Consider the following 14,431-nt stretch of genomic DNA (forward strand, 5'->3'; position numbering starts at 1 on the left):
GTGCATTTAAGGCCGTATGTTTATATCAGGGTTTCTCAACCTCAGGACTGTTGAAATGTGGGGTCAGGTCATTCTTTGTTGTGGAGCTGCTTAGGCACATGATAGGACTCTTAGCATCCCTGGGCTCCCTCTACCTGCCAGATGCTGGCGGCACCCTCTCCAAAGTCACAACAACCGAAAATATCTCCACACATTGCCAAGTGTCCTCCAGGGAAGCAAAATTGGTTGAGAAACACTGGCCTTTCTGTTGGTTTCAATTACAAATTCCTTTTGGACCGGAACTCACCGAATTTGTACAGACTTCACAACAGGAAGGTGTGGAGAGAAAGCTGTTGAATGATGATCACAGTCACCAAAAATGTATCGAGGATTTTTGGCTCCCGTTTAAAGAGGACCGACAATTTCAACAGATGATCAAGTAAACAGTAGATAATTTGTCTTATTCAGCCTTCTGTTCTAATCAATAGGATTAAAACGGCAACACTTAGCTCTCTTTTTATGAACCACCAGGAGGAATTAAAAATCTTTAAGAAAGAACTCATCCCCTCATAATTAAACTGCTCCCACAAAATAAGGTAGGAGGCAGGTAGAGTGAAACCACGCACAGCAGTGTGAGTGAGCGAATGGCAAGCCTCAGAAAAATGAGTCTGCGCCTGGATAAACATTCCTTTGCAATTACTGTTCTGCGAGGCAGGGACTGAGGGCGGCACCCCATCCCCTCGTGAGAGCTGGCCCTCATAAACTACATCCAGTATCTTTCATGGCTGGAAAGCAGAAGATAGATATGAACTCATATGTCATTATAACTGCTGTGTTTTTCATCCATTCAAGTGGCATTAAACTGCTGGGTTTGGAAAAGACAAGTTTCTAAATGGTCTCTCTCTAGCCCTCTCTCGGGGCAAAAGAACAAAACCTTTTATCAGTTAATCTGATGGATGACATGGGGTTATTTTTATTCTATTCACAAGAGACAAGGCATGTAGGTCCCCCTTGTTCTTACATGCATTGGTTAATAATTCAATTAAACAAATATTTATGGAAATCATGGGCAAAGCAGTTTGATAGCCACCAGTTACTACAGTGGAAATGAAGATCTGCCCTCTGACTTTACATTCTGTTTCTCTAACAGTTGGTTGTATATTTTTATTATATTCCCATACATACTTGATATTGTATACTTTAAGGGCCGATCCAGCGGATTCAAACGTCTGAGTGCCCATAGATGATGGGTCATCCAGAAGGAGTTTATGGACACATGGCTTTTGACATAAGGGTGGGTATTCAAAACAATGTTAATGGTGAGAGGGGTTTTTTTTTTCCTGATTATTAAATTAATACATGTTGCTGTTTTTAAAATAAAATCCAGAAAACAAAGAAAAGTTCAAGGGGAAGATGGTCTCCCATAAGCAGTGGAAGGTCATAGCAAAGGCATAGGACCCAGTATGCCGGGGACAGCAAAACCTGTGTGGGATCCTAAGGAGCCACCCAGAATCATGGGGTGGGGGCCTGAATGCCAGACCTAATTAAGAAGACAATGGGGAGCCACTGATGGTTGTATGTTCTGGGCATCCTCGTGACAGAGTCAAGGTGCCCGTGAGGTCCTAGTGGTTCTGCTCAATTGTCACATGTGGAGCCAGAGGATATAAGGTATGCATTAACCTGTCCAAGGTCATGTAGCCAGTAGACGGGAGGACGGGCAGTCCCAAACCCCATGTCCCTCACACAAAGTAGGAATTGAGTGGAACAAGACAAGGGCTGTGATTTAAAGCATCATGTGTCTAGCTGTGGCGGATACAACTTTGACCCAGGGGAATGTATCAAAAGATTCCGTAGGCACAGAGAAAGGATCTTACTTACTTTGTAGATAAAAGACCAACTGACAGCCCAGAGACATCTACGCAGAGCAGGTACCCTTGGGTGGAGGGCACCTTCCCTGACTGTCGGGTACCCAGAATGATATACCACTGCCAAGTTACCACCTGAATGAAGTGAGGGGCTTTGGAGCTTTGAGCGGCTTCCCTTTGACGCTTTTCATGGGGAGTTCATGCCACTGACCCATAGCAATCGTTCTGGACTATCTATCTGGTTAAGAGCCAGCCTGCTCACCAGGTATGATGGCTGGAGCCCCCAATACATTCCCGAGACACTCCGGGATGCATTCCCAGGTTTACCATGCCCCTGGTAGATCCAGAAGTCATGCCAAGACAGGACAACATTTCAAAGGGAGATTCATGAATGTGAACAAGGGTTAACAGTGTCAGATGCTACAGAAAGGGCATAGTGCACAAGGCAACTGCTTTTGACTCTTCTGGAAATCTTTGAGGAAGCACTTCTGAATGGTAGTGGGGGGAAAAGCTGGGTTGTTTAGGGTTACAGAGGGGAAGAATCATGACTAGATAAATACATTGGGTATGATCTGCTCCTTCTAGAAGTATGTCGGTGAGGAGGAGAAGAAAAATGAGCCATGGTAGTGGATCAAGAGGATTTATTCAGGACCAGGTGGGAGTCGAACTCTTCTCCTTCAACAGCGTCCAATGAATGCTTTCTCTGTGCCTCACAGATGCCAGGCGTTCTCCAAGGTCTGGAGAGACAGCCACGAATACTGACAAAATTCCTGTCCCCGTGGGGCTTATATTTGGGGAAAGGGGGAGGAAGGCAGGGCACAAACACCAAAAAGTGAAAATAAACACATAGATATAAATAAGGTAATTCCATACAAGGATGTGGAATGTCAGTGATATATTAATGAAAAAAAAAAAAGAGATTGGTATGATAAGACCAAGACTGGCTGAGTTGGGGGAACGGGGTGGTCAGACAAGGACCCCCTAAGGAGGTAACACTTGAGGGGAAGCTTCAGGAGTGAGAAAGAACCGCCGTGGAATTTCTGACAGAGGGACAGCAAGTTCAGGGTCCCTGTGGCAGGTACCAGCTCAAGGGACAAAGGGGCCAGTGTGGTAAAGCACAGAGAGCCAGGGAGATAGAAGGAAAGGGGAGGCAGCCAACAGATTACCACACGCCTGCGACCACAGAAGCAAGTTTGGGTTTAGTTCTAACTGCGATGTGAAACCACTGGGGGTGTTGAAGCAGGAAAAGCTAAGTGATCTTTTTTTCTAATTATTATTTTAAGGTCATATATATCTTTTTAAAAGCCACTCTTGGCTACAGAGCAGAGATTAAACTCTAGGGCCAGGAGTGGAAGTTGCCGGCGTCTGTTGTGGGGGGGTCTAGTGGGAGACCAATGGTGGCTTGGACCAAAGTAGCAGCAGGGAAAAGGTGAGCGTGTTGCAAACACAGAGCCCACAGCATTTGCTGATGGACTGCATCTGGGGAGAGGTGGAAAGGGGCAAACTGAGGGAGAGCCCTTGGGTCTCCACCCAAGTACCTACGTGAATGGCAGTGCTATTTCCTGAGCTGGGAAGACTGGAGGAGGAGTCTGGAGGGAGTAGAGACTAACAGTCTCAGTGCTGGATAAGTCAAGTCAACTGTAAGACGTCTGAATCCCAGAAGAGATCTGAAGGAGAAAGCTGGGAGAAATCAGGCCAGGGATACAGATTTTGGAGTCATCAGTCTATGGATGTTAAAAAAAAAAAAAAAAAAAAAAAAAGCAAGCAGTTGGATTAAACATAGAATTACCACAGGATCCAGCAATCCCACTCCCAGGTATAGACCCCCGAGAATTGGAAATAAAACTCGTACACAAATATTTACAGCAAGACTACTGAAAACAGCCAAATGGTGGAAACAACCCAAATGGCCACCAACAGCTGGATGGATAAATGAAATGTGGAATAACCACACGACGGAATACTATTCAGCCGCAGAAAGGAACGAAGCCTTAATACACGCTACAAAGTGGACGGTGAACCTTGAAAACATTACGCTAGGCGAATGGTTCCATTTATACAAGAACATCCACGATAAGCAAATCCAGAGACAGAAGGCAGACGAGCAGTTGCCAGGGGTTAAGAAAGGAGCAAATGGGCAGCGGCCGCTGAATGGGTACAGAGTTTTCTCTTGGGGTGATGGAGGATGTTTTGGGACCAGACAGAGGTCGCAGTTGCACCATAATGTGAATGCAGTAAATGCCACTAAACTGTATGCTTTAAAAGGGTGGAATTTATGTTCATGGGTATTTTACCATGCCGAAACATACATACATACATACATACATACATAACAAACATAGGCAAGGGGGTTGGATGAGGTGACCTCCGGATCAGGCAGAGATGGACAAGACAGCCCTGGACTGAGCCCCAAGCATGTGAGAATTTAAGAGGTCAGCCGGAAGAGGGATAGTCAGCAAAGAAGGTTCGAAGGCACAAACCGTGACACCGGAGGAAAACCAGAGACGTTGCTGTCCTAGAACCCAAAGGGAAATGTGTTGCAAGGAGAGTCAAGTGACCATCTGTGTCAAAGAGTGACTTCGTGTGCGGTTCGGGGGGGACACTGCCACATTCGCCTGCTCCGTGGTGGAACCATTTTGCACTCTGATCGGCACTGCGTCAGAGTGCTCCCGTCCGCCCTGCAATAGAGCACTGTTGCCAGACCAGCGTACCGTCCTCTCCGAGGGGGAAATAGATCCCAGGGTAGATTTCACCTGCAACTCCTCTAACTGAGAGTGAGGCTGAACATCGTTACAGACATCCAGGGGCCACCCGTCTCTCCTCCATCGAGGGCTATCTGAGCCCGGTCTTCTTCCATTTTCTGTTGAGCTGGGAGTCTTCTCACTCTTGATTTCTAGGAGCTCTTGAAGTATCAGGGAGCTGGTCTTTTGTATCACCCCCTCCCTTGAAGCTCTTCTTTCTTCGCTACCTCGAAAGTATTCTCTTCTAGGTGTTCTTTCGTCTCCAGGGTCTCATGTGAGCCTTTGGGATGCTTTCCCCTGGGTACGTGGGCTTCTCCCCGACTCAGCACTTCGCGTGTTAGCGCCCCCGACCCTTCGTCTCCAGCAACCTCACTTCACTACATGCCCTTCTCGGGCATCCCTCCCCTTCCATCACTGCCTCCACCATGATTCTGATCACAACTGTGTGCTGAACTCTCCCTAAACGATGTGCAGCAGGATATTAACAAAGGACTTCTCGATGCTCAGGGCGGGCTGAGACCCCACAGCGGAGAACAAGGTGTGTTAGGCACCCAAGCATTCGAAAGAGAGGGGCTAGACCATCTAGGCAGACCTACAGAGGATGACCCAAAACACCACACAGAGACCTGGCCTCATCATGAGGGTCTTTACCAGAGGTTTGAGCGTTGCTCCTTAGTTCTTTGCAGAGAACCCACCGCCCTCAAACCAAGCAGAAGGCTTTAAGAGAATCTTCTGGAGAGCCTGGCTGGTGTCTTATGGAATTGAGGGGACGCAGGATTAGCTGACTTGTGTCAGAAAAGCTCTAAAGGTGAAAGGCTGGCTGGCTGCCATGGCCCCAAGTGGGGAGAGGAGCCCTCTTGTCAATGCTGTTCCCGGTGGTGGCACCCCCCAGTTAATGGTCATTTTCTCCCCGTTGGTCACGGAAATTGGAACAAAATTTGGAAAGTGTTGGAAGGGCATAATTGTTGCTTCTGCACAGTGAAGGAAACAATCAACAAAACTAAAAGGCAGCCTATGGAATAGGAGAAGATATTTACAAATGACATATCTGATAAAGGGTCAGTATCCAAAATCTATAAAGAACAGGGGCACCTGGGTGGCTCCGTCGGTTAAGCATCTGACTTCAGCTCAGGTCATGATCTCATGGCTCGTGAGTTCAAGCCCCATGTGGGGCTCTGGGCTGACAGCTTAGAGCCTGGAGCCTGTTTTGGATTCTGTGTCTCTCTCTCTCTGCCCCTCCCCTGCTTGTTCTCAATCTCTCTCTCTCTCTCTCTCTCAAAGATAAACATTAAAAATATTTTTAAAACAAAGAACTTATCAAACTCAACACCCCAAAACAAATAATCCAGTTTAAAAATGGGCAGAAGACATAATTAGACATTTTTCCAAAGAAGACATCCAGATGGCCAACAGACACATGAAAAGATGTTCAATATCACTCATCATCAGGGAAATACAAATCAAAACCACAATGAGATACCACCTCACACCTGTCAGAATGACTAAAATTAACAACACAGGAAACAACAGATGTCGGCAAGGATGTGAAGAAAGGGGAACCCTCTTGCACTGTTGGTGGGAATTAAAACTGATGCAGCCCAGCCACTCTGGAAAACAAAAAGTTAAAAACAGAACTACTCTATGACCCAGCAATTGCACTACTAGGAATTTACCCAAAAGATGCAAAAATACGGACTAGAAGGGGCACATGCACCCCAGTGTTTCTAGCAGCATTTTCAATAATGGCCAGACTATGGAGACAGCCCAAATGTCCATCAACTGTTGAATGGATAAAGAAGATGTGAGATATATATACACACACATACATACATACAATGGAATATTACTCAGCCGTGAAAAAGAATGAAATCTTGCCATTTGTAACAACGTGGGTGGAACTAGAGCATATTATGCTAAGTGAAATAAGTCAGAGAAAGACATATACCATATAATTTCACTCATCTGTGGAATTTAAGAAAAAAATAGATAAACATATGGAAAGGGAAAAAAAGAGAGGGAAGCAAAACACAAGAGACTCTTAATGATATGGAAAAACTAACAAACTGAGGACTGATGGAGGGGAGGTGGGTGGAGGATGGGCTAAATGGGGGATGGGCATTAAGGAGGGTCCTTGTCATGATGAGCACTGGGTGTTGTATGTAAATGATGAATTACTAAAGTCTATTCCCAAAACCAATATTACACTGTCTGTTAACTAACTAGAATTTAAACAAAAATTTGAAGAAAAACCCCACAAATTTAATATAATTTAATTTTTAGAAATAGAAGGGCATAATTATTGACTCTCCAGGAAGCTGAGAGGCAGACCTAACGTGGTAACAGCAGAAGAGAGGAAATGCCAAACAGGCAGAATTTGGAAACTCATGGAGAACCGGCCCTGTGCATTCATGGAAATCATCCTTATAAATAAGGTTTTTACAAAAGCTAAACACAGAAAAAATTCACACGATGTTGCTGCATAGTATTCACTTAAGATTTTCTTAAATCACTTGAATTTGGATCTTAGTTTCAGAAAATGAAGCTGCTTCAAGACAGGAAAAAAATAAAAATGAGGCATTATTTTAGAGTGGTCAAGAGCTCTGGCTGGGGCGTCACACAGACCTGGGTTGGAAGTCCTGCTCCATCATTTATTAGTTGTGAAACTTGGAGCAAATCGCTCAACTTCTCTGAGCCTCAATTTCCTCCTTTACAAAGCAAACATAATACCCGACAAGGCTGTTACTAGAAGTAAATGGGATATTGCAAATGTCACCCTTAGCATGGTGTCTGGTGTTCAGTCACTGGTTCTGACCAATCACGAGTGACACCCATCACTCGTCATCAGGGAGATGCAAATCAGAACCCCATTGAGATATCACCTCACACCTGCTAGGATGGCTCTCATGAAAAAGACAAGGGATAACAAATGTTGGTGAGGGTGTGGAGAAAAGGGAATGCTCGTGCACTGTTGGTGGGAATGTAAATTGGCAAAGCCATAATGGAAAAAAGTATGGAGGTTCCTCACAAAACTGAAACCAGCACTACCATAACATTCAGCAATCCCACTTGTGGGAAAATCAGGACCTCAAAGAGATATCTGCACTCTCGTGTTCATTGCAACTTTTCACAACAGCCAAGATGTAGAAACAACTCAAATGTCCTTTGACAGACGAAGAGATAAAGAAAATGGGGTGTATAGATACAACAGAACAGTATCTAGCTGCGACAAAAGAAGGAAATTCTGCCATTTGTGACAACATGGATAAATCTGGAAGGCACTATTCTCTGAAATAAACTCGACAGAGAAAGACAAATACTATAGAATCTAAAACAAAACAAAACGATAACAAAGTTTCATGGAAACAGAGAATAGGAGCATTCTGACCACAAAATAGAAAAGAGTTAATTAGCTATGGTAACTATATGAAGTGATAGACGTGTTGACCTCGGTGATCATTCTACAATGTATATGTATATCAAATCATCACATTGTATACTTCGAATGTATGTACTATTGTATTTGTTTGCTATTCCTCAATAAAGTTAGAAGGAGAGAACGGAAAAGATGGGAGGGAGGGATGAAGGAAGGGAGGGAGGGAGGGAGGAGGAAGGAAGGAAGGAAGGAAGGAAGGAAGGAAGGAAGGAAGGAAGGAAGGAAGGAAAGGAAACTCTCTAAAGAAACTCTCTAAAGATAACTTCTTGAAGACAGGGTCCAAGTCTTCCATATAGACTTCCTATCCTACATCCCATGGCAAGTGGATTTTTACACCTGTATATTACCATTAATACTGTGACAATAACAATATTTCAATTAACAAAAGTATAAAGATTCCAGGGGCGCCTGGGTGGCTCAGTCGGTTAAGGGTCTGACTTTGGCTCAGGTCATGATCTCGCAGTCCATGGGTTCAAACCCTGCATCGGGCTCTGTGCTGCCAGCTCAGAGCCTGGAGCCTGCTTCGGATTCTGTGTCACCCTCTCTCTCTGCCCCACCCCCACTCACACTCTGTCTCTCTCCTTCTCTCAAAAATGAATTAACGTTAAAAATTTTTTAAAAATTCATAAAGATTCTTGGTCACTCAGGAGTGATGGCAGACATTTTACATGGCCACAGACAATGTTTTTAGTAAAGATAAAAAGAAATAGGAAAAAAAAAGAAAAAGAATAAAAGAGAATGTGACATAGATGTAGGTTTCTGTTACATGGCCCTGGAAAGAATGCACATGCCCTATCATTGTATTTTACATCTTTAATTTTGGTTGGTTTGGTGCTTTCTGACGGATGCTGTTAACTTTATGGAGTTTCCAAAGAAAGTTCTCTGTAATGTGCTCTGAAGGAAACTGAGAAGAAAATAAAGCACACTGCAGTAACACAGCCTGGGAGTGCAGAAAGACTATTTGTTCATCATAAATTAAGTTAAAAATATAGTTGCACAAGCAGATGACTAAATAATACTTAGATGCACAGATTTGAGCTTTTCTTTAAGTACAAGCTTATGTAAGATTGTTCCACTGGACTAATCTCGTCATTAACAACGCTTCAATGTGACATTTTTAAACATACTGTTTCATATACATCTAAATTCATGCTGTTTACACAGCACGCACGTAGCAAATTTATCTGCAAGGAGGACTTGGCATCACTGCAACACAGAATGTCATACTATGTTAGAGAGATCCTCGGCTTTCACACTGCGTTAGAGAGATCCTTGGATTTTATACTAAGAGATTTCCTCAGATGTTTACACTTAGGCATCCGGTTCCATATTCGGCCCCTGTAGCAAAGGCATCCAGGACAGCTGAGAGCCATTCTTTAATATCAAACGGCAGCACAAATGATCAGATTGGATTCTTGGAACTTAATCAGGTGGAGTTTTTTGGTGTTTGGATTGGGGGCATACAAGTCAAGTTCATTCGGTCTGTGGCCATGCACGCGTTAAAACATTACCAGCTGTGTCCACAGAGGACAGTTAGATGTACCACTTAGGGATGGATAAAATTAAGATGCTCGTGAGCCTCAGATTTCATCATAAATCTCAATCAATATACTGAAGGGAGTTATTTCTTAGTCAAACCCCTGCTTGCCAATATTTTAGGATCTGAACACCTTCTCCATCAAAATCATTACTTAGGGGTCAGAAAAATCCTGTTTTTCAGTGGATTCTATAGGAGAGAGAACCTGGGTTTAACTTGCCTCAAAGGCCAGTTTTGTTCTTCAGTTATAAAGGCTTGCTGTATCTCTCCGACCCAGCCAATCACCGTTATGCTAGTTCTAGTTCAGAAAAAAAAAATTAATAATAATAACACCCATGTTGCAGCTGGCAAGGCCAACTGTGGGTCCACACAATGTCAGAGCAACCTGCTGAAAAGTAGCGTGTATGATCAACCAGTTGGATCAGCTGGTTTTTCTCCTCGAGTGGGAATTATTAACGTGAACCTGAATTTTTCTATTTCACTTGCAAGACAACAGTCGGGTTTCTTGGTTTGTAATGAAAGCTATAAAAGGACAGCCCATTTAACCCTACCGTAAGCACACACTGACAGGGATGTGGCTTACACACGCCCCTCCCGCTCTGAATGAAGACCCAGGCTACTTACTCAGCATACATGACGTCTCGATCTGACCACAGTCAGCCTGTGGCATTCGTGACTTTGTGCCTGGCTGTAATCCTACAACAAAGGTGACTGTTCTCACCAGGGTCTGCGTGTCACTTATCTGGGGGCCATCTTTAGTGTGAAACATGAGAAGCCATTCTGCTTGCCCTCAGTCCTAGAAAACATAATATAAATTCCGAGACATAAGGTGTCAAACTTTCTTACGCGTGAGTAACGTCTTGTTATGGGTTGAATGCGTCCCTCCCCGCCCCCAGAAAAAAACACGTGTTGGAGTCTCGGGACTCCCTTAGTCTCTCAGAATGTGACCTTATTTGGATCTTCAAACGTGATCTTTACAGAGGTAATGAAGACAAAATAAGGCCATTAAGATGGGTCTAATTCAATATGACTGGTGTCCTTATCAAAAGGAGAAATTTGGACACAGACCAGCACAGAAGGAAGACGGCCAGCCATAAGCCAAGGGGAGAGGCCCCGGATAGACCCTTTTCTCACAGCCCTCAGAACAAACCCACTGGCACCTTGATTTTGGACTTCTAACCGTCTAATTCACACCTCACCGATCCAGCGTCATTGGAGAACGAAACAATCCATATAAATTCATTTTCTAAATAATGAAAGTGTTCCGGAAAAGAAGCTCCAAAATTTTCATAGTACTATTTCTTAATAAAGATATTTCTAAGATGCACACTGCATTTCTTTTTTTTTTTTTAAGTTTACTTATTTACTTTGAGAGTGAAAGAGAGAGAGAGCAGGAGAAGAGCAGAGAGAGAGGGTGAGAGAAAATCCCAAGCAGGCTCCGTGATGTCAGCACAGAGCCCAGTGCAGGTCTCAAACTCACAAACGGTGAGATCACGACCTGAGCTGAAACCAAGAGTCGGACTCCTAACCGACTGAGCCAGCCAGGCACCGCACACGCTGTGTTTCTTAAGCCGAGGACGGTTTAAGAGACACAATCTAAACCTTCTAAATGATGTGGGATCATCAGGTGACTGTGGGGTACAGAACACTGTCTCTGCGGTAAATGGCATCACTCGCGTCCCTGTTTTCTCACAGAAAGTTCCCAGATGTCCTCTCTGCCCACCCCCTGCACCTTTCTTACTCCTTCGCTCCGGTTTGTTTCTCCCAGTCTGTTACGAAAGAACAGAATCCGGAAAAACAAGGCATTGAAACTGTGTCTGAAATAAAATTAAGAGTTCCGAGTTAGGATCTGAAAGACTCTCCTAGGGGCTGAACCTCAGAGACTTGGGAAAACTTCCTTTGTTGCTGACTTCTCTACCAGCAAGAGATGATATAGTGAGACCCCTTATACTCGGGAAAACTGCAGGGCTCGGCTGCATGGACACAAAGCAGGTCACCAGAGAATTTTCCAGCCTCCTTGAGGTCTTAGGAATTTACACCATGAAAAGCAGCAGCTTGGATCAATTCTCTCCAGGGAAATAGACTTCTCTCGCAAGAGCCCAGTGGGGCTTTCTTTTGTCATTGTTGGTTTCATATACTTGGAATATGGCTATACCATAGGATGGAACTCTCTCTGGAATGACCTTTCCATGATGCAAAATTAGTTTAGGAAATGCTAATTCCCCAAGCAGAACGATAATCAGATTAAATGACCACAAAGGAATAAACTTGCCTTTGAAACCAAAAGAGTACTTACCAAATTAGATCCTTTACTACATCCTCTCGCTTTTAAAAAAGAACACATTGATTCAATTATCCAATTTCCACTCGTTGGAAGCTCCCTTCTTTGCCACCCTTGGTTTTGCATAAAACGAAGAGTTTTCTGCTTTGTGCCGTGGCCTATAGCAGTGCTGCTGGAGCTGGTGTTAAAAACAAAACATGGGGAAGAAAAGAAAAAAAGCACCGATGTTTATTAAGTATTTATGAGAAGCCAAGCGCTAGGACAGATGCCTTTATGCCCTATCTTATTGACTCCTTCCAGACAGCGCCCGAGTAGGTGGGACATTGTTATTTCCATTAAACGGACGACGAAACGGAGGCCTGAGGTGTTCAAACAACTTGTTCCGAGTCATCCAGCTGCTAAGTGGCAGAACCTGCATTTTAACCCAGGCAGTCTGATTCCAGAGCCCGCATTCTTAATCATTAGGGTATAGAGAGAGGTAAATGTCAAAACTAATCACCAAAATTTGGGGCACCTGGGTGGGTCAGTCAGTTTAGCATCCAACTCCTGATTTCCGCTCAGGTCAAGATCTCCCAGTTCATGAGCTGGAGCCTCGGGTTGGGCTCTTGTGCTGACAGCACGGGGCCTGCTTGGGATTCTCTCTCCCGCGCTCTCTGCCCCTCCCCCACTCATGTGCACAAGCGTGCTCTGTCTCTCTCTCTCTCTCTCTCTCTCTCTCTCTCTCAAAAATAAATAAGCATTTGAAAAAAAGAATCACTAAAATTAGCATAATCTTGCTTAAATACCATAATTTGAAATTATGTAATAAAAAGCATTCTGAAACAAAACTGCATAGGCCAGGGATATTTTCAGAATCTCCCATCCAGCCCGGCTATGCTATAAAATACTGAGCATGATTTTTTTGCAAGGTTAACTGTGGCCTTTTAACTTACTTAATAAATTACTTTTATTCTAAGTCACTTCCCAGATGAGGATTTATGAAAACTATACATATGAGGATATATGCATGGGAATTTTATAAGCCAAGACAATATTGTGATCCACAAGATAGCTACGACAAGGCACACAATAAATTAGTAATGGGGTGGGGGGAAGGGCGGTGTGAAAAATGCTGCCACAGAGTAGTCAGCAGCAGGAGAGAGAAAAACTAGGGAGTGTGACGGAGATGATGACAAGTCAGAGTAAAATCGTCACTTCAGACATTTGCAGGATAAGTAAAGAGATATTTTCAGAACTATGCCAATACCATTTTAGTGCCTTCTCCAGGCATTTCAGAGACCCTCACAGCTCCACCTGTTTAGAAAAGGATGCAGAATGGCCAAGCAAGTTCAGCTTTGTTTTTCATTTTCTGTTCCCAACTCCCAAGCAGCTTTATTTAGACTCTTAAATAAAATCCCCAAGGTTGTCACAACTTTTTGAGTCTTTCATTCTCAGTAAGAGTCTTCCGTGAAATCTTTTTCCGGTTACAGATTTAAAAACAAACAAAACAATAAAGCCAAATTGCTTAATTGCTTGGCTTTTCTTTGGTGTTCTTTTGTCTTCAGAGTTAGCATTCATGTGGCAGTTTTGGAAATTCACACTGAAATGTACTCACAGTGAGAATTTCATTTGTGTGGCTAAATATGATTATTCTTCTAGACCTATTATACTTAAACCAATTGAACAATACAAATAAACATTGCATGATAGAATCTCTTCACTTGTTCAGGGCTTTGTATTCCAAAAATTACTCCATGACCTGCTCCAGGCCCCAAATATATCATGCAATTGAATTACGCTGACAAGTAGCCAGAGGTGAGCCAAAATCTGTTAAGGATGCAAGTTCTGGTAATTAAAGATTAGCTCAGGAGGCAGGAAAGTCAAGAACTCCCTTTCCCTTTCCTTGAAATCTTAAGCACGTCTCCCTCTTACGCTTCAGTTTCTCCATATTAAAATGGGGAGAAAGGAAATCCAGTAATTTCTCCGCCAGTGTAAAAAGTAATTTCTATTTAGAAGGGGTTTACAAAGAAGGGCACTGCCCCCACAACATTTAATTAGGGGATAATGCTCTGGAAACAGAAATCTACCATGGGATGATGGTCTCTAATAGGTTTTATTCAAGGGGCTGCAAAGCTGAGGCATTGTGGAAAACAAATGGCATGTCTAAGGTTGATGCGTATTTTCAAAGCACGAAGTCTGACCACACTGGTAATCAAAATCCAAGTCGCAGCAACACGGTCTCACGAGTGTCTTCGGACTCGCCCCTCCCAAGGCATAGGACCTGACATGCCTCTATATAGTGAGTGGTTCTGGGTGGGCTTTTATATAGTACATGCATAATGAGTAAGTTAACTAGAAAAATATCTATACAATGCAAAGAAGTGAAAACACATATGAAAGAAAATACCTGTTTGGTCTACTCAAAGTACTGAACGGAGAGAAAGAAATGTAAATGCTTTGGTCTACCACCCAGAGGCTGAGCAGACAACCAATTCTTCCACTGGTTCCCATTGGCAGTCCCGTTCGGTTGGGTGACCCAGATGCCATGTTCCATGGGTGAAAGGAAAAGACAATGTCTTCTTGTATTTGGGAGAATCTACTAGACACAAGCTTTTA

General features: G+C 43.6%; 1 long non-coding RNA gene across 6 annotated transcripts in view; it reads right to left on the bottom strand.

The window, feature by feature from the left end:
- The window catches only part of LOC109272929 (uncharacterized), a 143,921-nt gene that overhangs the window by 123,495 nt on the left and 5,995 nt on the right, over positions 1-14,431 (bottom strand). For 4 of the 6 annotated variants that reach the window (XR_008424932.1, XR_008424934.1, XR_008424931.1 and 1 more), the window contains exons 2-3: positions 11,852-12,014; positions 10,180-10,351 (exon numbers count right to left, since the gene is read on the bottom strand). This is a non-coding gene — a long non-coding RNA (uncharacterized LOC109272929). Of the gene's footprint in view, positions 1-2,470; positions 3,512-8,816; positions 9,854-10,179; positions 10,352-11,851; positions 12,015-14,431 lie in introns of those variants that run through there. The other 2 variants (XR_002082668.2, XR_002082673.2) reach the window with 2 other exon arrangements.

The sequence above is a fragment of the Panthera pardus genome, unplaced genomic scaffold (assembly GCF_024362965.1).
Source record: "Panthera pardus isolate Hobbes unplaced genomic scaffold, ASM2436296v1 HiC_scaffold_22, whole genome shotgun sequence".
In the NCBI taxonomy this organism is placed as follows: domain Eukaryota; kingdom Metazoa; phylum Chordata; class Mammalia; order Carnivora; family Felidae; genus Panthera; species Panthera pardus.